Source organism: Poecilia mexicana, unplaced genomic scaffold, assembly GCF_051168715.1.
Source record: "Poecilia mexicana isolate PSO_F unplaced genomic scaffold, ASM5116871v1 scaffold_3, whole genome shotgun sequence".
Classification (NCBI taxonomy): Eukaryota; Metazoa; Chordata; class Actinopteri; order Cyprinodontiformes; family Poeciliidae; genus Poecilia; species Poecilia mexicana.
Genome location: NW_028263372.1, coordinates 16,114,301 through 16,139,634, shown reverse-complemented (window position 1 = coordinate 16,139,634; position 25,334 = coordinate 16,114,301).

Below are 25,334 nucleotides of genomic sequence, written 5' to 3'. Positions count from 1 at the left end.
GCGTTTTCTGCCACACTTTTTCCTTCCTACTGCCTTCCCACTGAGGTGCCTTGATATAACACTCTGCAAACAGCCGATTCGTTCAGAAATTTCTTTCCGTTTCTCACCCTCTTGCTTGAGGATGTCAGTGATGGCCTTCTGGACAGCAGTCAGGTCAGCAATCTGACCCATGATTGCGGTTTTGAGTAACGAACCAGGCTGGGAGTTTTTAAAGGCCTCAGGAATCTTTTTCAGGTGTTTAGAGTTACTTTGTTGATTCAGATGATTATTTTTATTGCTCGTTCAGAGAACCTTTTCATAATATTCTAATTTTTTGAGACAGGGATTTTGGGTTTTCATGAGCTGTTTGCCAAAATCATCAAAATTAAAACAATAAAAGACCTGAAATATTTCAGTTGGTGTGCAATGAATCTAAAATATATGACAATTTAATTTTTATCATGACATTATGGAAAATAATGAACTTTATCACAATATTCTAATTTTATGACCAGCACCTGTATATATATATATATATATATATATATATATATATATATATATATATATATATATATATATATATATATATAAACTTATCTGTCTTAAGCAGCTTCTTTAGTATATTTTTTTTCAGTCACACCATGCTAGCAATCGTTTGTCAAGTGTTCTTTGTGTGACTGATTCTAATGCTAAGACGTAAAGACTAGAGCAATGTTTGAATTACTCACACTCAAAAGATATATAACAGATGATTCAAGTACATTTTGTGTAGGTTTCTCTACGTGAGGATGACAAATTTTGTGAATATATGAATATATTTGCACTTTTGTCACTTCGACAAAATCTGAATAAAGACATTTTAGCTTGTATAACATATTTTGTCGTCTTTCCCTGTTTGATACAGCTATTCCAACCTGTGGCTGCAACTGTCATAAGCTGTTTGTCCACTTGATCACCTTTAACTGGTCCTGCCCCAGTCCACTCTGGCCATCCCCTTTACCAGACGATACCGTTTTTCCTTAGTGGCACCAAAAGCTGCACCAGGCTGTGTATTGCGCACAAGCGATTTGATTGACAGTAGACTGCATTCGTTGGTTGGCCTGTGATTTACGTCACTGCAGTCTCCAAACAACATTTCAACCTCCGAAGTGGACCGGCAGACATGCCGTCTGCTATCGGAGAGCTGCACAGTGTGGAGGAGCGTAATTATGACTTTAATCTTGAGCAACGCCACATTAGTCAACTTTTGGAGTGGAATGATCATTATTTCACAGCCCTGCAAGCAGCCCGTCTCTCAGAATAACGGGCATGCAATGAAGAACCTAAAAACTGTGCAGCTCTGGCCAATGTTCTGTTGGAGCTATAGTTTTGTGCCGACCAGAGTGAAACTCCAGAACTACAGAATAATAGTTCGATGTGCTGTGCATTTTATTCTTCATTTAGAATTTTCTTTTAAATAAAGTTCATGCGTGGATATTGATTTCTATCTTTTGACTACACTACCTACTGTAAGTCCAAAAGGTTGTGCATGTTTATGAAAGTCTAATTTTAAGTACCACAATATATTAATATATCTCAAAATAACCAACTAATCCGAATTGTCTTCACTTTGTTTGCGTCAGCAATAATTTCCTAAGATAAAGTGAAATATCAAGGTTAGTAGAGTTAATCAAATATCCAACTTTGAGGTTCTCTGTTGCGATGCCACAAACATTATCAAAGAAACAACAACAACTCCTCTGTGTTCACAGCCCTACCAAAAATGGAAGATTCGAAATGGAGAATTATCTTTCTAATCTGAGCTAGTATTCATCAAGCAAATCTAACCCATAGACGGAAAGAAAAGTTTTCAAACCTTAGAGCCTAGTATAGTTATTTATAGCTGATATAGCTTTAGTTATTTATTATACTGGGCCCAGTTCAGTGTAGTTGGGCCCAGTATATAACACCAACTAGTTGTTATCAACTCAAAAACTCAAAGTTCTTGAGTTGGTAGTAACAGAAATCCATGTATGCAAAGGAAGGTAGTAAAATGTATATTTTTATTATGTGCACCCTTCATGAAATGATGTCCTGTAGATTATGTGGGATGCTTTGTTTTTTTTTTTTTTTTGTAGATGACCGAGATGCTGATTGTAAAGGTCTAAGTTGTGTTCTCTTATTTGGCTCCTGTGTTGTCCATAAATGCTCAGTGTGCCCTCGCCACAGTAATGTCTTCAGTATAATGGGGTCAATTACAATCTCATTTTCCACTTTCTGTAGGGGGCTGAAGACCTCTTTTCCTACAAGGGTTTGTTCAGCCTCTGACAGAATCATATAAATCTTACTGCGGCTAAATAAAAAAAAAATTAAAAAAAAGTATGTAGGTCTTTTAAATATCTCACTAAATAAGAGTTTTGGATTCTATTCTGTTTGTCTATATGGAGCAACCCTGCACATCAGAAGTCTATGATTGTTTTGTTTACAAAGGAAATATAAACTCTTATTCATTGATCTGCAGATCATGTAAACTCAGTGGTACTGTTTCAGGGTTGCAGTCGTTAATACAAATAGCGCATTGGTCATCCACCTCAAAACAGCTCAATTTTTTTTTTGTCTGTCTTTCCTTTCACAATTTTTTGTTTTATCTAGAGTGTTCCAAAAAAAAAAAAAAAATAGAGAAATCTTCCAAAGAATAACAGCTGTATGCAGATAAATGCCTTCTTGAAGTGAGAGGAGATTGATTCAGAATGGCTCGGAAAAATACAAACTAACTTAAGAAAGACTACTTCTTAATTCGTCTGGTCTGAACATACGACACGTGGAACCTTGAAGCAGATGGGCTATGGCAGCATAAGAACAAAACGAGTGTCATTTCGTCAGCTGAAAACAGAAAACTGAGAACATAGTTTGTACACGATTGGCAAAATTGGACAATAACGGTGATAAAAATTTCAAGTCTTTTGAGGCTCAAATTCAGATTGAATCTAAACATGAAACGTGAAAACTTTAATCCATCCTTCAGTTCAGACTGAGTGTGGTGGCTTAACGGCTGGGGAGATATTTTATTTGCACACTTTAGACCAATTAGCATCGGATGGACAGCATTTAAGTGCCACTGCCTACCTGAGTATTGTTGCTGACTGTACCCTCCCTTTATGACCAAAATGTACCTGCCTTCTGATGGATACTTTAAGCAGAGCAAGCACCATGTCACAAAGCTCAAATAACACCAACCTCTTCTCTACTGAAATGGCTCCCATAGTCACCAGATCTCAGTCCAATAAACCCCGGTCCTCCGGGCCCATTGTGCTGCCTGTTTTGGATGTCTCCCTGTTGCTGTCAACCTGACTTAAGTGAATGTGTAATTAACAGGCCGATGTGGGACCTGATTGCAGGATGAGGAAGTAATGCAACCATTTGAAAGGTCCTCCTTGTACTAAGTAGGGCACCAAAGAAAGATGTTAACATTTATATGGATACAATTAATATACATGAAAACATAATCCTGATGGGCCCAAGCAGAATTGAGTCAGTGTTTCTTCTGCATAAAGAAACCCCACCCTCGCATTCACTGACATGAGGACTATGCAACAACTTTGTCTCTTCAAAGCACTTATCAAATATGTCAATGAGAAGGTAAATACGTTGTGCTGGAGCAGGGAGATATCTACAACAGGCAGTGTACTCGACCTTGACAACCCAGGCCGGATTATCAACAGAGTGACCTTGTTATTTGGTTAATACGTACTGCATGATCCAGTAACATCAATATGAATGAAAAGCTCTGGGAAATGTTTCCGACACCTAGAAAAATGTCCTAGGTTACAACGTTGAGGAAGAATCCAAGTTGTAAGAAACAGCTAAGCTGTCCCTTATTTATTAAGTTTTAGACTGACAGGTACTGGAAGGCATATTTCCAACGATAAAAGGAGCAATGTAAGAGAGGTAAACAAATTGATGAATCAAGACTTTGAAACTGTGTTAAATAGGAATTTTTATTATGCTTTTTTGCACAGAATGATCGCAGCTACCAAAAACAAGTCTAGCAATGAGTGGAGACAAGCTACCTGACTTAAATGAAGTGGATATTGCTTTGTGATGAGAGTGATGGGGATTGGGTGTGTCAGGTAGATTGTCAGGGAGGTGGTAGCCACGCCTGCAGGAGCACAGGGGGCAAGAGGCACACAAAGAGCACAAACACACTCTCATGCACACGCACAATGAAGAGAAGGAGAACAAAAGGCCAGACAACTCCATCTGCCAGAGCTAAAAAAAATCACAGGGCAGCCTTTATGCCCATGCCGAGCAACCACAAATTGGTTTTCACCACCAGAAATACCAAAATAAACTAAATGAAAATATAATGCGTTGACATTTTTGCTAAAATAAATAAATTTTAGGCATATTGCATTCCTTACATCTCTCTCTACATACACATGTGTGTGTGTGTGTGTGTGTGTATATATATATATATATATATATATATATATATATATATATATGTGTGTGTGTGCTGTGGGTGTGTGTGTGTGTGTGTGTGTATGTTAAGGCTTTTTTCAAGGTCATAATTTTCAGTTTTGTGAGATGAGCTGGTGGATGTCGGAGACAAGCTGACGATTCTTCACTCACTGATTTATGAAATGAAGTAGACTAATTACAAATGGAATAAATGAACTGTGGAGAACGTGGAACATTTGGATTTAGCTTTTAAAAGAGAAAAGACAATGCTGCTCGTGTGAGTTTGGCTGCACACATAAGTTTCGGTGGGAAGTGCAAGGGAATATGCACGGTATTTCTTGCATCCTCTTTGTCTTACCCTGATCCATTTCAGGTCCAGTGTCAGTTTGATTTATGTGGCGCTACACTTGCATCTCCCTACAATGTCAGCCCTATGAAAAATATATGCAGCTGTTCATATAATGTGTGATGATATCAATGCTCTGACGAATGCCTTCAGTTCGATCTCCTTAAAGAAGATGACTTCTATCCTAGTCATACCACCAGCCATTAGCGAGCCAAGCAGCATGCCTGGAATGTTAATAGGATTAGCATTAGCATTTCATTCAGGGCTCCTACCTGTCTAGAATTACAGCTTTGATCTGATCACACAGAGAATGGATGGAAAGCTTTTAACAAGGGGCTAACATGTGTCTTCGCTCATTCTAGTACTAAGTAGGCCAGGAAAGAGAGATGTTAATATTTATATGGTTAAAATTTATACACGTGAAAACATAATCCTGACGGGTCCGTGCAGACAAAGAAACGAACCAGCGTTTCTTCTGTAAGATGAAGTTATCTCTGCATAAAGAAACCACACCTTCACCGGCACTGACACAAGAACTACGCAATCCTTTTGTCTTCAAAGCACTTGTCAATGAGAAGGTGACTTTGAAGTTCGGTAAGCATTTGCCTGGATTTGGTGGTAAAGAGGTGTCTCACATTCATACTATGTACATTTAGTCACTAAAGTGTAGAGGAGAACATATTCACAGGTAGGAGTTAACTCAATGTAAATAAAAGATGAAAGCTTTTTTTTCTGGAAGTGAACAACTTGATGTAGCTCTGACCAGCAGCTATAGCAACAAAGATTAGTCATGAGATTAACTGCTGCTCTCCGGCAGAATACTTAGCTGAAGAGAACTTGAATCGGTCTAAGCATTTTCAATTGGCTGTTAAGACAAATAGCTTGGGGTGGGCAGTGAGGTCTGGAAACTTGTGTGCAGTGTCTCTTGTCAGGCATTTTGCAAACTGGCACTTGTCTAAACAGGACAATGTGAGCAGTTCCAAGGTGAGATTTTAGGTCAGTTGTCACATGAAATGACAGCAGGGAGTTAGATGAAGCCGTGCAAAGGCTTGATCACTGGATGTAGCCAGGGCAACTTCTGTCACTGTAAATGACAATTTGCCTTAGCTAATATGCAAAAACGAAAACGAAGTCTAGGAGTATTTGGTTAAAGGAAAATATGCAGGTGGTGGGTAAATTAGACAGCAAAAGTGACTGACGTCTGTGTCTTTTTTTAAAGAAAGTGGCTTTACCTTGCTGCAGGCACATAGTCTTGGCAGAATCCCCCTCACATGCAGGGTGATTGCCAGATGTCAGTGTCCGGAGACTGTGGTAACTTGAGCAAAACTGACAGTAACGCTCCCAGCCCTGCTTCGTACTGAAGAGCCATGGCTACTTCTGGGCTCTTCTTAGAGTTAGGCTTACACAAGTGCTGTCGTTCTATAGGCCTGCTGTCAGCATTAATATTTACTCATTTAAATGTGATCACTGCAGACAATTATGATGGTGTCTACATACATGCCAGGATTGTCTTTATTCATTTGCTACAAGAGCAATTTATGCGTTGAAGTAAAATGTCATGATTTATTTATCTTTTTTACATTTTTAGTCGCTGTTATAACCATGGCATCTAAAGTGAATATGACAGAATGATATGAACAATCGAAGAAATAAGTAAATAGGCTTTTTTCATAAACTCTATAAATAAAAATGTATATTGTAATATAAGTAATATTGGCTTAAGGATTAAAAGACAATATAAACTAAAATCAATTGTTTGAAAACATAAAAAAACAGCTCTTAATCAAATTTATTTCTCATGAATTCACTCTTGTTGATTTTGAAAGGAAATTAAAGGATATAAGATAATATAGGATTAATTTATTTTAAAACTTCTTACTCACTTCAACTGTAACAATGTGAAACATGCAATTTTTGTGTTTGTGCTTTGTTTGTTAGCCTCTTGTGTTCCCACAGTTCTCCCTTTCCAGTTCAACAACAATCTAAAACTGGAATTACAGTTGTCTTGATTACTGTAACAAATTTATGGAACACTATAACAAAGTTTCTGACAATATTTGCTTTCATATCTTTTTGAAATATCAAGCGTATCTTTTATTTTCTAATCTGTTTTAACGACTTATTTCAGTGCTCTGGGCTTTTATAGACTGGCATTTGTGATTTGATTTGAACAGTAAAGGCTTACATTCTAGTAACTTTAACTTCATGCTGGATTTGTGGATTTTCTCACATAAAGAATCATATTTGTCCTCTATGTCCTCAGATATATCCTCAGGGCTTAAAAGCTTTATTGTATTTTGAAAAAATGTTTATTTAATTGCTGTAATATAACGATGCATTTTCTTGAGTCACATTGAAATATGATTGAAATGAATGAATAGTAAATATAAAGCAATGTCAAACCTACTTCTTGATAATTTTGAGTGTACCCTTGTTAAATTTCTCCAATTAATGCAAATGCATGTATTTAAAATTATTTGTTGACTGGATATCTGAATGCAAGATTTTATAAACAAAATAACTGTTTTGAACATTATCCAAGGAAAGAAGCTTTAGTTAACACTTCCATTTCCTTTTTTTTTGGTTTCTTTATTTATTTATTTTATTGTATTGTTGTTTTTTTACACTTTATCTCATATCATGCGCTAGGATGCAATCGGTACATCTTTTCACACACACACACACTCGACATATCACATAGCACACATTTACTATCCCACTTTCTCTTTTGTCACTCCATCTCCCACATGGGGAAGAAGTCACTCTGTCTTCTCTCTCCTTAATCTCATGCCTGCTGATGAGGGCTTGAGAGAACCGTGTAGGGGTAGGGGAGGTGGGATGATTTGACCTGCAGGTGTTTCCCCGTGAGCACAAAGACCTCTCCACAGGTCGATAATGCACACACTAATGGCTGCAAAGTGACTGGCTAGGAATGAGAAATAGCCCTCATCAGTTAGGGTAATGGTGTCTCTGGGCCCTCTCAGCCCATTCACGGGGAATACTGTCAGATTTGCAAGCTTTCTGTGTGTACCTGCTCATTTTAATTACAGACACCAGCGGACAGTCTTGTGTTTCATAGGACCAACCCGTTGGTCGTACATCATCCTTATGATGGTTGCAGCAATGGGTGAGAATTAAGAAAATGAGAGGAAAACTATATACGTCGACACATCTTAGAGGCTTACTAATTCATTGCATTTTTGCAGCATCTATGAGGATTCTCGTCCTTGTTAAAACTTCAGAAGAGTGATGAGTTGGCTCTTTGTTTCAGGCCAAGTCCTCTTGTGTATATCTTAAAGAATTTGCAATGCATGATATAGTTTGAGCACGTACCACAAGATTAACAGCTAAGCACAACCTTATTCATCTTCTCTCCTCCAAAATCATTCAGTGCAAGTTAGCATCCACTGGTTTTCAAAGAATCGCTGGTGTTCATCTATCAGCTAAGTGGCTCATAGTTGAAAATGGATAAACGAACAATGTGTTTAAAAAAATGTGCTTGATTCTCAAAATGCTGCCACATTTTTTACATTGTCCTGCTGACTACTGCAACAGAGCCACAAATCAATGCCGATAAAAGGTATGTTTGTTTATTTATTTATTTATTTTTCCTTTAAGTTCTCTCTCTTGGATCATCTCTTAAAAATTGCTACCGTTTAATTTTAAGGAATTATTTAGATACCTTTAAACTGCTTTGGTCACGAGTGAATGGAACCAACCGAGCATAATTTCAATAAAACCGGTCACCTTCTCCAAGCCTTCATCAGCTTCAGGTTGCCAGCAGACATTCACAGCTTGGTGTTGTTCTAAAGATGGGATCACAGGTTGAGCTCATCTCTGCACATGTGATAAGATGTCTATTTCCGTGAGCCATCTTATTTTTGGCACCAGGGCCAGATGCTCTGTTTACATAAGATGCTGCTCAGGAAGAAGGAACAATGGTTCCTTTGTTGTATATGTACAGTATGTATGTATATCTGCGTGTGTTTATGTAGAAACTGTCCCACACACTGCCCACAGTTGGGGACTTAGTGGCTTGGTGAGTCAGATAATTGAATGACTCAGCTGTGACGATTCAGGCAGTCAGGTTGAAGATGAATCTCTGCTCTACTTAAAAAGAGATAATGTCAACTGGAGAAAGAACATGTTTGCTTTGCATCTAATTAAAAATATTAACAGAATCAGTCTATGCATTCAACAATTCATTTTTTTTTAATGCACCATGATGTTTTAGGGCAATGAATGATTGTTTTCTTATGGTATCCATCAAGAAAAAGCAGATGCAATGGAATTAATCACTGGTAAGTGCCCTGCACAACGCACCACACATGATAAGAAACACCACAAGTTCATGGAAGGTGGTGCTAAGAAATAAAGAGTCATATGGAGTTTGAAGCCTAATGAAGGGAGTTGCACTCATGTACTGATAGTCTTGAAACTAAATTAGAATTCAGATCAATACATAATTTTCTCTGGTTTAATTGCACTTATTTAATTTGCATGACTCTAAGTAGATTTTGCTGCTTTTAATTATGCCTGGCCGTAAACATTCGATATGCACTTCAGTTTAATTGATGAGGAGTGGTACATTTTGCAGCTGCACATCCGTTTTAGCACGGAAATTACATATTCAAAATCCAATGTCGACCAAAATTACTAAAACAATTAATCAGTCGGTCTTTTTCTACACCGGGCATCCTGCTGATTAATCTTGCATTTGTGGACAATTACCATGTTATTACCCTACAGACTACTGTGCCTGTATGTTGAGAATCATCTCTACAAATCTGCTTTCTGCATTGTTAGTTTGAAGAATGTGTGATCTTAAGTGGGCTTGAGAGTTACCAGGTGTGATGTGTAAAGTAGGATCAGTAAACAAGATGCAGGCACTATTGAAGAACTACTTTTTTGTTTTGTTTTGTTACCCTGATCATGCAGTGTTATTATGTAAAGCTAACCATGAATTGATAATGCGTTGTTTTATTGCTGCACCATAGCCCAGAAGTAAAATAAGCAATTGTCATACTTAAAGCAGTACCCCATAGTTGAAAGCCCTCTCCACCTCCTGCCTCTTTAAGAGGGCTTTGTGGCTTATTAAAGGAAACACCTGTGAATTATGTTTCCTCTGATGCGGAAACACTCATATCAGCTATATTTGCAGGACCTAAAAGCTCCAAAATGGTCATTTAGCTGTAAGCTGTGCAATACCAATGCTCCTTGTAGGACCCCTGGCTTATAGGAAGCTCCTGTGGGTCGTATTTAAGGGTATAAACAAGTGACCTATAAGATAAGGGGAGTGGAGGACCTGTGAATGAGTTTTTATGCGTTCACTCGTCCTTGAATGTTTGCAGGATTGACACAGAAAATAATACATTTAGACTATGTTTATATATATATATATATATATATATATATATATATATATATATATATATATATATATATATATATATATATATATATATATATATATATATTCATATATATATTCCCACAACAATTCAAAGTGTCAAAGCTTATGTGAAAATGTTCACATTACTGGTCTGCTTACCTGTATCAAAACCTGAAGGAGATAGGTCAGTTTTAAATCAAACAACTAAAAAATTCACTGAGAACATCCAAGAGTAAGAAACTGCTTTTGGCACTTTCTTTGATGCCCGCTGAGTCAGAGCTGCTGAGAGAGTTGTTTTTTTTTCAGGTCTTGATAACCCAGTTTGCAAAGGCAAAGTCAAGGAAGGAGAACTTGTCAATTGTGTGTATTTCCACATCCCTAGCTCTCTTTGATGTGATGCTGCATGCATATAGCAGTTTCTAAAGATCCTCTCAAAAGGCATGTTGTCTATATGTGGTCCTATTAGCATGTTTTGAAGCAATAGAAACCTGCTGTCAGGTTTGATGGATGTTTTTGGCAGTTACATGGTGCTTCATTTTCAAAGTGCTGGCCATCTTGGAACACCAGATGGTCTTATGTGTTGCATTGTGCGTACATTTCATGGCACTGCTGTACCAGGGGTTTTGTTGTGATTTAGCTAAGATATTCTACAGACCTTTGAAAAGTAAGCTGATAAAAACATTCTAAAAAAATTGACAAAATATGAAATTGGTCTGCAATTACCATTTCCTTTGTACTAGTGTTTCTAATCCACAAAATGTTTTGTGTTTTGTGTGGTGGAAAATGTGACTTTTATTCTAGTTTTCCTTTTTTTCCCTCTAAAACTGCATCTTTTTGTTACTTTTTATCACATTAAAATAGATTGAATGTAATTCCTCACCATAGCGTCTTTAGTTCATTTGAATTTATGGATATGCAAATAGGCACTACCTCTATCTCCATTACCGTCCCGACAGCAGCTGCTGAACCTCAGTTCTGCTCAAACACTCAACCCCTCGCCTTGGCCACATCATCAAACAACTACTAATGTGATGGCACACGTTGGATAAAACCGGCTCCTGATTACGGTGTGATCCATCAGTCTGTCTGTCTGTCTGAGTTTTAAGGTGTTATATGAGGTAATTCCATTTTTTGTTTGATTCATGAATGATGATTGAATGAAACCATTTGGATTCATGAAGATAATTACACAGAACCATTACAAGTATGAAAGATGTGATGACCTGACATGGTATTTAACACAGTCTCCTGCTTGTGTGCGATGGTTAATAGAGGGTTCTAACCATTTTCCAGGAGGAAAATATCCATAATGCCTGTATGGAAAGATGCTGTTATAATGATCACACTAGGAAATACTTCTCCAATTCTCTATTTACATTAATTTTCTTTGAATAGTTACACTTTCATTATTTCATACAAATCCAACACAATACGATTCTCTCTTGTGTGTCTAATCCACATTTGACTTTATTAGAAATACAGACATTTCCCTTCAGCTCCAAAGCAGCCCATTAATGGAAAACGATCAGCCACACATGGCCCTGCATTTTTAGAGGGATACATCCATGAAATTGGATCTGCATCTCACACTTTCATCCCGGCCCATTGTTAATATTCTATATCATCTGCACACTGTCTGTGCACCATATCCTATACTGCTTAGTGGTCTTGGAAGAAAGAACAACATTCCTTTTTATAAATTACGTAATTAAATTATATGTTACGATAATGAGCTTTAAAGTAGTCACTTTAGTGAGCTGTTTCTAAAGCAGGGATTTCCTCTTTGATTGCATTTATGTATCCAAAACTGCAGCTACTATATTTGAAATGGTAGCTTTTATGTGAAGCATATCTGTGTATTATAACAGCAGACTGTGGGAACAAATGCACAAGCGGGGCAGACTAAGAGGAGAGCGAAAGACAGATTCAGGGTTTAACACCTGGGTTACATTTACATGTGCAATCAAGGGTATGAATGGTACATTTGATGGAAAACTTGCTATGTAAGCTATCTGAAGGAAATGACAAAGAAACTTTGACAGGTATTATAAGTAAACCTTTGTGCAGTGAAGGTTACTTATGCTTTTCATTATTTCTTAGCATTTGATTTCAACTTAGGCATTGCAAAGAGCGGTTTCTGTTTGTGTCAGCCTCAGATATCATTTTTAGATTCTTATATTCCAGCTTTAAAAGTTTATGTCAAAAATGTTGAGCTTGTAAATGCTACTTCATGGAAAAATCTGAAAAGTAATGAGCTGGAAAAAAAAAAAGTGCCCCATAGCATTTTCTTCTGGTTAATTCAGACAAACTCAAAATTTAAGATGATTAATGCATTTGAAGTTTTATACTGCATGCCAGTGGTGGATGATCATGTCAATGGTTTGACTTACGTTTCTCTTTTCCTTTCTCACTGGGTGTGTAGTTTACATCTAGAATTTATTATTCAGTGGGTTAGAGGATTTCTTACCACATTTTTGTTGTTACAGCAATATTTGAATAAAAGGCAAACATCTTCTTTTGTTTAAACAATTCTTACAGCCAATTCAGAATGATCAAAGGTTTTCCGTTCTTTTGAAACTCATGCAAAAATCAATAAGGCTGCACAGTGCTATTAAGTTTTTGGTAACACTTTATTTGAAGGGGTGTGCATAAGACTGACATGACACTGTCAAAAACATGACATAACACCTACGACACACTTTTAATGCAAAGTTGCTGTAAAAGTTGCATTAAAAGTCCATTAAAAGTGCCAACTTTGCATGATTTTGTAAATTATGATAATTTAATGCAAAGTTGGCGTTTTTAATGGACTTCCAATGTAACTTTTAGAGCAACTTTGCATTAAAAGTGTCATTTTTTACCGAATGACACTTCATGAGAACTGTCATAAACATTCATAAAGTCTTCTTTCTGTTCATGACAGGTGTTATGTCATGTTTTTGATAGTGTCATGTCAGTCTTATGCACACCCCTTCAAATAAAGTGTTACCAAGTTTTTTAACTGTGAACACCCAGCTTTTTTTAATGTTATTTTACCTCTTTAGCAACGATCCAAAAAAAGTGAAACAGACCAGCTTTATTTTACACACATAGCTAGTAGTTAACTCCCACATGACTGGAATACATATTTTTAAAATAGATCCCGCAATAGATCAGACATATCACTCGTAGACTCTGGTGCTTACTTTACCATACATTCATTGAGGCAACACTTTTCTAATCTGTTCTTTTTTTTAAAGTGTTGTCTCAGTTTTGCGTTCTTAAAAGCACACCTACTGTAAGCTAAAAAAGGCCATGATGCTGCATGATGGTTCTCCCAATCTAACCAGACTAGTTTGATTAGACCTTGATTTCTTCTGCATTCAGGTTAATAAGGCATTAAGATAACTGCCAAGGTTTGCAGGTGGGTCTGGCTTTCTGCTGCTGTAGCCCATCTGCTTCACATTTTGCTGTGCATTCAAAAATGCCTTGGTTCTAATGAGAAGTTCTTTGAGCTACTGTTGCCTTTCTGTCACCACAGGCCACTCTGTTCATTCTCCTATAGTCTAAGAGACATTAACCATAATGTCTTTTTCACACAAAGCTTCAGCTGAGCCCATGTTTTATTGAGATCATGTCTGTGGATATTGTGGGCTTTGAGTGAAAAAAAAAAATAAAAATAAACATATTACTTACAGACACTTGGAAAAAAAGAGCAAATTTATATTAAAAAACATCTTTGATTTTTTTTATTTCCCTCTTTGTTCTTGTTATTTGCACAAATTATTTGTCCATTATGCTAGTGTTGCACAGGGGAAAAGGATTGTTTTAAAATTATTGTTTTTTTTTTTTTTTCAAACTTGTATCTACACAATGATAGTAGTCAGCCATAATTACAAACTGTTTTCAAAAATCTACACAATGGAGGTAATGGAAAAAAATAAATAATATCTTGGAAATAAAGATATGTTTCCATAAAGAATAGACATGAAAAGCATGTCTCCCATCACCATCTCTATTATTTACATGGTGACTGAACAGACCGGGCGGCCAATTACATGCTGTGTCAAACTGTCAATCATTGTGAAGTAATTCATAGAAATAAAACAGTAAAGTGTCACAGTGATTTTATCAGGTGCTGAGGACAGAGAAAAGATGTTGCTCAAGCACCAATTAATGGAAGGATATGTGCTGCTCAGGAGGAATGCAGTCAATGTTGACTCCGAAAATCGAGAAAAATGGAATGAGAACCAATCTACGATGCTGTATTTTCTTCACCTCTTTAATCTTCCATATGGCTGAGAAAACATACAGTTTAGCCAGCAAAAAACATCTTTCACTGTTATAGCTTCTACAGGTCTATTGCACATTACATTAGAGAAGGTTGCAGATTTTTTTAGAGACGTGTGGAGAAGCTTGCTGGGGAGAAAGAAAGAGAAAAAGCTCAGAACGACGCATCAATACTGTCAAAACCTAGACAGAAAGAGTCAAAGATGGTCAAAGATGATGTCTTCGGAGAGACCATGGTGAATTATTAACTAAGCTGTTTCCTGGACAGTTGCAAGTTCAGAAAAGAAAATAAAGTTTTGATCTTTGTAACTCATTTAACTGGTTTTGTTCCTGATCAGCTTCTACCTGATGGTTTTTTGCTTTTCTCTGCATTCTGTCAGTGTCTGTTCATCGACTCATTGCTTGCTGTTCACCCTGTTGTGTGTGACTCACTGACTTAGACCATTGTTTTGTTATCTGCTGGTCATACATATCTACTCTCACTGCCCTTCACCATGCATCTGATCGCTGACTTAAGGTGAATATACTACTCCATTTGCGCTCTCATAATTTTCTGATACTCCTTCTCAGTACATCTGCTGACTACTTACATCCATCTGTTGGCTGCTTGCTGTGCTTCAGTTCTTTAGAAGTGTTTGAAATCCATTCAGAGGTTGGCAGGTGCACTTATTATAGCAATCAAGGCTGTTTGTTTGCAGTAATTTACACATGTAGAAACCGCTTGGATCGTTGTCAGTCCGTGAGTCTTGTTGCTTTCATTTGCAACTGTCCTGATCATCTGTCGAAATAAGCTCATCTTTTTCCACTTAAGTCACTATTGCCTGTGTGTGTCTGACTGATGAGTGAGCTGTGTGGTTCAAAAGATGAAGTAGGAAAAGATCAAAAGCTCTGTTTTTTTTTTTTTTTTAAAGCATCCCAGCAATGATAACTCTCTCCCTGTGTGAATAAGAGAAACAATGAAAGAGCAAGAAGTGTGAGGAGGAAAAAAAAATTGTACTAGCTATGAGAACATGGGTTTGGTGGAGGGAGTATATATGCATGATTGTATGTGTGTATTTTCTCATCTGCCGCCGCGGTTGAGTTTATGTCCTAATGCTGCGCAGCATCATGATTTTCTCCAGTGTACCCTGTTTACTTTGTTCTTCCATCTTTCCTGTACTGTGCTGGCTGCTCTCTCATCTGGCGGCATTCCAAGAAGAACAGCTTCCAATATTAGTGTGCTCGAATGCACACAGACACCCAGGCTTTCACATGCTCCATACACACACATCCTTTGAAATTGATCCTTAGACAATATTACTAAGTCTGGTGAAAGTGAAATTGGCTTGGGCACAGCTTTCCTAAAATTGTGGCACTGCCAATGAAAGTTTCTTCATTTCTTTTCCAACTTCTTTAACCAATGTAACATAAAACAGTGCTGCACTAATTTTGATATTAGAAAGAAAACATATTCTGACTTTAAATTTAAAAAAAACATCAACAAACAAATTATGAACTGTCAAAAGGGAGGATTCATAACAAACAAAACACACACCTCTAAATTGTTCAAATAAAAAAATAAATAAATAAAAACTCAATGTGTTTTTTGCATAAAGTTCCATGGAGGTAAAAGTATCATCTTTAGCTTTATATTCTGTTTTCAATGAAACAGAATATGATTTTATGCTTATAGGTAAACTTGTCTAGGATTGAGTGATTTGGTGAGTGTGGGGTTTCTTCTTGTAGTTCTGCTTTATTCATTATGTTCTGTAGTTTATCCTATTCAAAATCACATTGTGTTGGAGCCTGTTACAAAATGTATAACATACAATATGAAATATGTAATCGCATCTGTGTTTCAGCACTATGCCTTTATTTTGAATAACCTTGACATCAGATGAACAATAGTAGCATCTCACTCATTCTTGAAGTAACTTTTTAAAATCACAAATAAGGTGTTTTATTTATAAAGCACTTTAAAACAACAAAAGCAAGCAATGGCAAATTCAAGTCATTGAAAAATAGTGAATGGACCCTTAAAAGAATACATGAATAAAAATGAACAAAGTTTGTGCGATAAAACAATTAGTTCATAAAATGAACAGGCTATAAATTTATTCTTTTAAATTTGCTGCTTGCTTAAAATTCCTTATATTTAAGTTGCTTTGTTTCGCAGTCACAACAGGCAGGCTGTTGGCATTTTAATCCTCATTTCTTGCACTTCTGCCGTCACGTCAAAAAAACCTTGCATCAGTCAGTGAAAACTATTTTGCAAAAATATTTATTTATTACAATTATTTGGTTAAATGTACAGTGTGTCATTTACTTGGGTCCAAAAACATTAGTAGTGTTAATTATGAAACTAATATATAAGTCAGTAAAACACAGTCATTCTACGGATAATGAAACAAGGACTGTGTGAACAAGAAGAAGAGGGCTGTGTCAATCATATTATGTTTGTCAACCAGGCATTACTGTAAATGTCTGTAAAAGGCTCACAAAAACAACCATACATTTTCAACGTGGATGTTGAATATAAAATATAACACACTGCACAAACATAACTTCCATGTAGTGTATTTGTATTTACAAAAAAAAAACAAACAAAAAAAACATGTTAATAATGATTATAACAGAATCTGTCTTATTTACACAAAATTGTATTCACATTGTTAGATGACCAAAATGTACGGTTCTGTTAATGCAGACTGCCCTGCTCTGCACTCTGTGCCAAAACCTCCCTCAAGCCCTGTGCAATCACTTATTCTGTTTGCTCTTGGGATAAAAAGGCAGTTTGCAGAAGGCTCATGGTTAGTCACTGTTATAATGAACTATAAGACTCATAAGTCAGCACTATAAATATATTTTGTGTTCAGTGGATTCTTTGAAATCCTCTTCCAGTTTTGGGCATAAATATGAGCCCCCAAAGTCTTTGAGGAAACAATTGCAAAACTTTCATATAACAACTGTTAAGGGCATTAATCATCCCCTTTAATCACCTGTTGTGCACACACTGATAGGAATCATGTCCTTTCCCAAGTAATAAAAATGATGCCCTCTGTGCTCTTTTTAGGCCTATGGGAGTCGATTTGACACTGGGATAGAATGAATTGTTTCTCTGCCTGTTATTTTAAAACCAATGAAAAGAGAAAAGCAACTTTTCCCTTTTTTTTAAGCCCAAATGAATTTGCTTCTATGAATCTTATTTCTTCAGATTGATTTGTGTGTGTGTAGGTGTGTGTGTGTATGTTTTATCATTTCTCACTTTGGAAGGCAGGTCAATTTTCCAACAAACACTGACTGCTCCTTATGGGTACCAAAGCCCAGGCTCTACCATCCTGTAATGTTTAGATGAATCCTTGCTTCCTCACATCTGAATCCAATGAATGACTCAGTACTAGGCTTTTGCAAAGCTGAAAGGTGTTGATGAAGAAATTCAGTCATTTGATTCAGTTGTGTTGGAGTTGGTATGCATTGAAAAGTTGCACAGGATGGTTGATCTCGAGCATTGGAGTCAGACTCCAGTGATCTATGGTGCCTTACCTTTTCTTTTCTTTTCTTTTTTTTTTTACTTATTAAACATCTATAAGTTTCACAGCTTTTTCAGATGGTAGTTCAAATGACATTGACACTGCTAGAGAAAAATCAACACATAAGACATAAGCAAACTAGTGGAGCACTGTAGTTATTTACAGAGGTCTGGTTTCTGAAGTATAAAACGTTTTTCAGAAACATAAAATGAAAACTGTTTTTCTTTTTAAATCACTTACCTATGGCTGTTGGGAAACCACCCCCGAAATGAATGTGTTTCCTAAATTGACAAACGTTCTGCAGAAATTTGAATATAAGAGAGTACTGCTGTTGTCAAAAGGTACCTAAAAAATTACGGCAACTGGCCCATATAAACCAGAGGGAAAGAAATGGAACAGTTTTGATCTGTGGCATCTGTCTACAAGCACTCTACAATCAAATGACTAGAAAGTCAGCAGATAAAAAGAGACTCACTTTAATCAAGAGAAGCCTCAAGAGAGAGAGATTTGATCGTAGTAGGCTGTGATCTTTACTGGTGCTATCTGTACAAGTAAGAAAACAGGCAAACTAGAAAGCCCTGGCGAAGGTTGAAGGGTATTACATAGTCTAAAATGTTAGTTCACAAAATTCAGTGCAAAACAAACCTCATGCCACTAGCATCCAGTGGTTTTTTGGTTGCACAAAATTGGTTTATTTCACAAAACTGCAATGGACACCAATCATGTGATTTTACCATGAAGAAGAAGACAATAGAAAGTGGTAGGGAGACGATGTCTCATCATGTGTTTTAATAGCTTATCACAAACTTTTTTGTGTGTGATTTTAATTGTGTTTCTTATTTAATGGAAACGCCGCAATCATGCAATTGTGTTTTCCCAATATGAGCAGAATATTGACAAAGTTATGCGCACATTTGTAATGGAAGCACAGCTACTACAGTTTGTCGTGTCCTGTGAATCCTTTGTTGTTTTCCTCGATTTTTCTATGTGACTAAAATGGCACACCTTATTGTTACTGCACTCGCAGGCTGACAAGCTCTGGTATCGTAGCAAATGAAACCCATTTACTTACTTACCATTTACTTTACCCGAGTACAATGGAGATTCTTCTTACTGTTTTTGAACTCAGTATTTTTCCACAAATAAAGGAAGCACAACAATAAAAAATGATGATTTTTCTGTGGGTGATTGCCTACTTTGCCTAAATGCTAAGTTATCTGCTGGTTTGTCATTCAGTCTTACTGAGTTAGAAGTTAGTAAGTAGAACAGCTAGGTGGTAGAAATATTTTTCTCATTCAGCCAACAGACTTCTGAAATTAACAATATAAACAAGCAGTTTTATATGCAAGTGATTTCTCTATCGATTGTTTTGAGAATATTTCAGAGCAGATTGTGCAAAATTATTGACCTGCTTTTCGGTGTATCTAATGTATGCAGCAGACACATGTATCTGCACCACTCTTAGATCTGAGTTGGGATGTTTTCCTGCTACATGTTGGCCAGCCAATTTACAAGAATTTCCAATGGGCATATTTAACAATGTGAACAAAGAGCCAAGAAATGCGGAATGCAGCACAAGTTAGAAACTACTGGCAGAGATTTTTACACTTTTTTATGTCTTCAAGTTATTATTGTTATTTTTTTTTCAGTTTGGCAGAAAGATAGAACAGATTTTGTATTCCAGTTTGTCTCTGACGTACAGCAGAGTTTTTCTGTTTTTGTTTGTTTGTTTGAACGCTTCTTCCATTCATTTAATTTGCGTCAATAAGACACTACACTATGTCAATGCATGGATTAATGTACAACAAGCGTATTTCTAAACCTTGCTGTTGCTCAATAAATTTTAAAGTGCATGGGGTATTTCAAGCAAAGTCTGAAAAATGTGGCAAATAGTGTGCATTGCAAATTGAAAAAAGCTTATCACAGCTACAGAACAACACAAGAAATTGATGCTAACATCCCAGAGCACTTTGTCAAGGCTGCAGTGACAGCAAGGCAGCACAGTCCTGTTTGCTTTATGATCTAAATAGGAACAACTTTTGCAATGCACACTTCATAACAATGCACTAGTCTTAAAGCCGAGGAAAACACTTAAAACATGCTCTTTTATGTTGTTGTTCAGAAATGACCACGCAGGGTACTGTATATGTGTATATCATATACACACACAGACACGGTGCAGGTAACTTGTAAGGTTTTAAAGCTTTGTATATGCAAATTTCTTAATCTTAAACTGCCAGGAAGGATATGCAATGAACCTCCCCTCCTCGTTTATATTAAGCATGAAACATTGACAAAGCCGAGATATAGGTGCTATACTTGGAACTTTATCAGCAGTGCACCTTGAACTAAAATGAATGAAATCCCTCAGTTGTGGCCTGAGGGTCTGAAAAACAATCTGGACCTCACAGGTGACAGACCATGGATAAATAATGTAAATACTTATAGACAACCTTTTATTGAAGTTTTTTTTTTTTTTTTTTTCATGTGAGGGGACTATGAATGACTGTAGTGAGCAGCAAAGTGCCGTCACTGCACAGAGTGAGAGGCCCTCTGTGACATTTGTCCATGAGACTGACTAGCCTTCCAAATGAAGCGTATAACCTTTATGAAATGATAATCAATCATGCTTCATCTTTTTTTTTCCCCCCAGCATGAGAAGTTCAACCACAACAAACACTGTAGTAACGACGTTCTTGGAGAAGAAAATAGACATTTGCAATATTGTGTACTTTATGTCAGATTGGAATAAAGACTATAAACAGTGAAGCTCAAAATGTGTACATTTTCAATTTTCCACCATTAAATGAAGCAAGATGACACTTGTTCAACCTGAGCTGATGTTGGTTAGAAAAATAATTTCAAGGTTCCAACTTTATTTGCATTAGTCTAGCTTTTGTTGATCAAAAACATACATAAGTTCCTTATGATTGGGGGTAAAATATAGCAAAAAAGAAAAAAATGCATTTTGTGTCCTTACTTTTAGAAAATTGTCACAAACAGTATTTTTATTTAATTTTTGCACTGAAACTGCCCCCTGAGTCTGCTGCCTGCAGCCCATTAGTAAAAAATCTGCACCCTTACTTGAACCTAGATTAAACCATTGGAGGTTTACCTGGCCTTCCTCCAGTGTGTCCTGCACTGAGTCAAACAAAAGAAAACATGACAGCGGTAGCCTTAAGTAGAACGGGTAGCTTAAATTGACCTAAACTTGTAGTTTAAAAGTTAAAATTTTAGGAAGAAAGGTTGGAAAGGAATTTACATTTTAATTAAGAACATTTGGAAAAAGAGAGGGTGGCATGAAAATCATCATCAATCTTGTTTTTAAAACTGTAGGCTGACATGGTGTCTTGAGCCATCTATTCTGTCAGATTTTAACAGTAATGATTTAATTAGTTCCTTTGCAAATGAAACTAAAGAGTTGAATAATTAATCATATCTGCTCCAACAGCGATAAATAAAATGTCAGTCACAGCTCCTTTTAAAACAACTCCATGATAGACTTTTTGTTTGGATTGATTCTATCTAGTAACTCTGTGTTAGCTACATTAGCGGGTCATTAGACCCCCCATCCCAACTGTACAGCTTGACAAAGCTTCACCCCTAAATGAGCACATTCAAATTTAATCAGATCAAACTTAGTGTATTAAACAAGCTACGCACCACAGGTGCTACAGCACAAATTGAACACAAAAGTACCGAACGGGATGTAGAGTAAGCAACTCATTACTAAAAGATAATTGATGGTGATGGTGCCAAGGTTAGAGTTTCCTGAACTGACTGGAGAGACTTGTTAGCCTGTAGGTAGAGATACACAGGATGGAGACGCAATGGAGTCTGGCAGGCTGTCAAAGTTTAGTGTTTGTGTTCAGCAGATGGAGAATGGACAGACTTCGTAAACCGATGAGACAGAAAACCAAGTGTACAAGAAGGGTGAAAGCATTGCATGAATAGTGAATACAGACAAAAGAGCTTGGTTAAACCTAAGCAGATTATTTTGCAGTGGCCATTAGCTTTCTCCCATTTTTGAGAGTTAGTAAGATAACCAGGACTGGGTGTAATGCTGAGTAGATACATAGCCTAAGGATTCGGACTAATAAAACAAACATTTTAACAAGAAGCAGTTCTTCAGCAAGAAGGAAGAGGCAGACAGTGAGTATCATAAGAGCAAGAGACAAACAGGTCAAATGCACAATAAAGCTTAATTAAGATATCCTTTCAGATTAAATAACATGTATCTGTGTTTTATGAACTACAGTTTTCTTTAATAAAATATGTCTGTGGTAATTTGTTCATTTATGTTACCATTTCAGTTTGTATCAATAGAAAATATAAGAAAAATTTGACAGTTTTATGGTTAAAAAAAGGGTGTTTTTATAGTTGCATAATTCTTTACACAGAGCGTAAAGTAATTGGTTTTTGGTCAATCTTTCTTTGTATTTGCAGCCACTACACTGCAAATATAGCAAACATTGGAGGGTTTGGTGTGTTTAAGATATGCAGTCAAAAGATTTTTAAAAGTTCTTTTTAAGCTTGTCTTGACTCTAATGGCCTTTATCTGAGAGTGGTCAGACAGGAACGTTTGTAATGAGAAAGGGTGAAGAGATGCTGCAAAGGTTCATCAGGCTGGGACTCAAATTTGTGACGGCCACGTTGAGGACTAAGGCCTCAGTGCATGAGAAGTGCTTTACCCGTACACCACTGCAGCAACCCCAGTGGAATGAATTTTTCAAATTTTGCCATTAGTCATCATCAAATTCTCTTAGATTTATGTTATTCCTCAGTTCTTGCTGATGAGCACCACACAACAGACAAAATCAAACATTTGGGTATTGTCAGTTTCAAAGAAATCTACTAAATGCTTTCTCAGTAGTCATCTCTTCTCCCTACGTTGTCCTCTTTCTCAGTTCAAGCAAATGGCCACCCACCAACAGCCTGGTTATGTTCAAGGTTCTTCCAGTAAGTTTTCTCTCTAAAAGTCTTAATCAAAAGTGACTTTATCTCATATAACATGCCCTAATAAGTTGTAATTTACCAAGTTAGAGAAAAAAGTTTTAAGTAAAAGTTTACTGTAACATTAGCTGGTAAACACAAGCCTGTGGGCAATCATTGCTTTTGTGACACATTTTTGAAGTTATAAAATGATTACACTGAATTGGTGCTATGTAAATAAGCCTAATGCAATTCAGTTAACTTAGCTTAATGCAGTAACACATTAACATTGACAGCTCTTACATACATATGTATATATATATTTATGTATATAATTTCCAGTCAGTCTAAGTCAGTCTGCACTGGTTACAGTCCCTCCACAGGGTGAGTTCGCACAAACTCCTGAGAGGAGGTGAAGATTGGAGTCTTCAAGTGTGTTAAGGGAAACAACCCAAATGTCACAGTCTAACAAACATGTTTGAATTTTTTGAGGTGGATGTGGACCCAATCAGGTAGCATGAGCTGATCCCCTACCCAACTACAAAAGCATCTCGTTAACAGTCTACAAAAAGAGAGGCTGGCGCATAGCAACAGCTCTATTTGTAGCTACGCATTATGAATAGAAATGCACACAGCAAAAGGCATAGTGCAAACTATCACTTAACTAATTGCAATCAGTGATAAAAAAAAAAAAAAAAGATTAAAGTATAATAAGCGATAAAGGGCGTTTTTGAAACAAAATAATGAAGTTCTTAATTTAAAGAACTCATATGTTTTAATGCGATATTTAAAAAAAAGTTATTTATTATAAACGCTTAATGTTTATTTGCACAATCCAACGGAAACATTAAAATTTTCAATTATTTCTATTCAAGAACATTTCAAAATTCACCTTGCCTCTAATGTTCTATCTTGCCATAATTCTGCCCATTGCTGCGATTTGTTTTGCCACTATGCCATGGAATGACTCCTGCTAAACATTAATAGTTTTATTAAAATAAGCCATGCTATTTTGATTCATGTAAATTATTAATTACATTTTGTTCACTGCCAGTGCAGATTGGCCATTTATGAGACAAACGACACAAATGTTTTGCCTTCTTTCCAATGAGCTGACAGACACAGAACTCAGATATCATTAAACACTGTAAAAATCTACTGTGTACACATCCATTATAAAAACATAAGCAATTTAAAAACAGAAGCATTTTATTAGATGAGTCTTGTTGACTATATAAATTATCTCTGTTATATAATAATTACCTTTCAAGCAAAACCTCTCTAGTCTCTCATGAACACCAATATAAAAGGTCAGCTAGACTGCTTTTTACATTACGGCTTGCTATTTAGTTTTATCATTAAGCGAGAGATAACTGGACAATCTCATTTGTGTTTACTAAGTCAACTCATCATATTCTTCTGTATTCCCTGGATGTTTTTGAAGAAAAGCTTCACAGGAAACCAGTTCCAACAAGAAAGGACATGTCATCCTGAGCCATTTTATTGAGGGCAAAGATCCCATTGGTTCTCACAACAGTGAGAACCAATTTCAATACCTCAAAAAGGTCTTTGGTTGTAAATTATGCTGCTCACGACGGGGGAAAAAAATTCCCAAGGTATACTTAGGAATAACAAATGAACCATCCGTTTAGATTAATGGACTTACTAGTAAATTCCTTTCCACATAATTGTACTGGAACACTTATTGTTACACTGACTTGTTGAATAGGATTCAACTTTGCCTCTGGAGATACCACTGATTTAAATGAACCCTGTTGAGTGCCTGTCTTCATTTGTTTTCAGACAGAGGTTGTTCTGATGCCAGGTCATTTTAACTTTCTTTTTTTTCATAACATTCTGTGAACTAATGGCAGCTTAGTTTATTCAGATGTAGAGCTTCAACGGGACTGATTTTACTGCTCAAGGCTAGCATGCAGGCTAAATAATTCATGAACTTAATTTGCAGTTCGGAAATGTTCACACACACTAATACCATCGGCCTTGTTTGGAGACATGAGACAGGATGCTTTTATTAAATCCACTTGAACTTTTTTTAGTTTCTTTCTTTACCTTTTATTCTATTGTTTCACATTACAATGCCTGTTGCAAACTGATCTTCACTGGTTGATGTTTTCAACATGTAGACAAACATCAAAAGCGCCATACAGGACTTTTTACTGTTTAATTATAAAATAAAATTAAGTCTAAATACATGTACTTTAAGTTTGTAATTTTCTTGCCTGCGAAGTGATTTTTGTGAATATTTTGCTGGATGCAAAGGTTAACAGGGTGGAAAGAGGTTTGTAACACGCTTCATGTTGGTGTAAAAATGACAGTAAAAAGGGCTTCCCACAAATCATGCCACATGTACAGATCCAGTAATTTATTAGCAACAAAGTAGACGTTTAAAATCTAAACCTCCACGTATCTTTTGACCCACTTATTCAGGTCATGGGGCATCAGC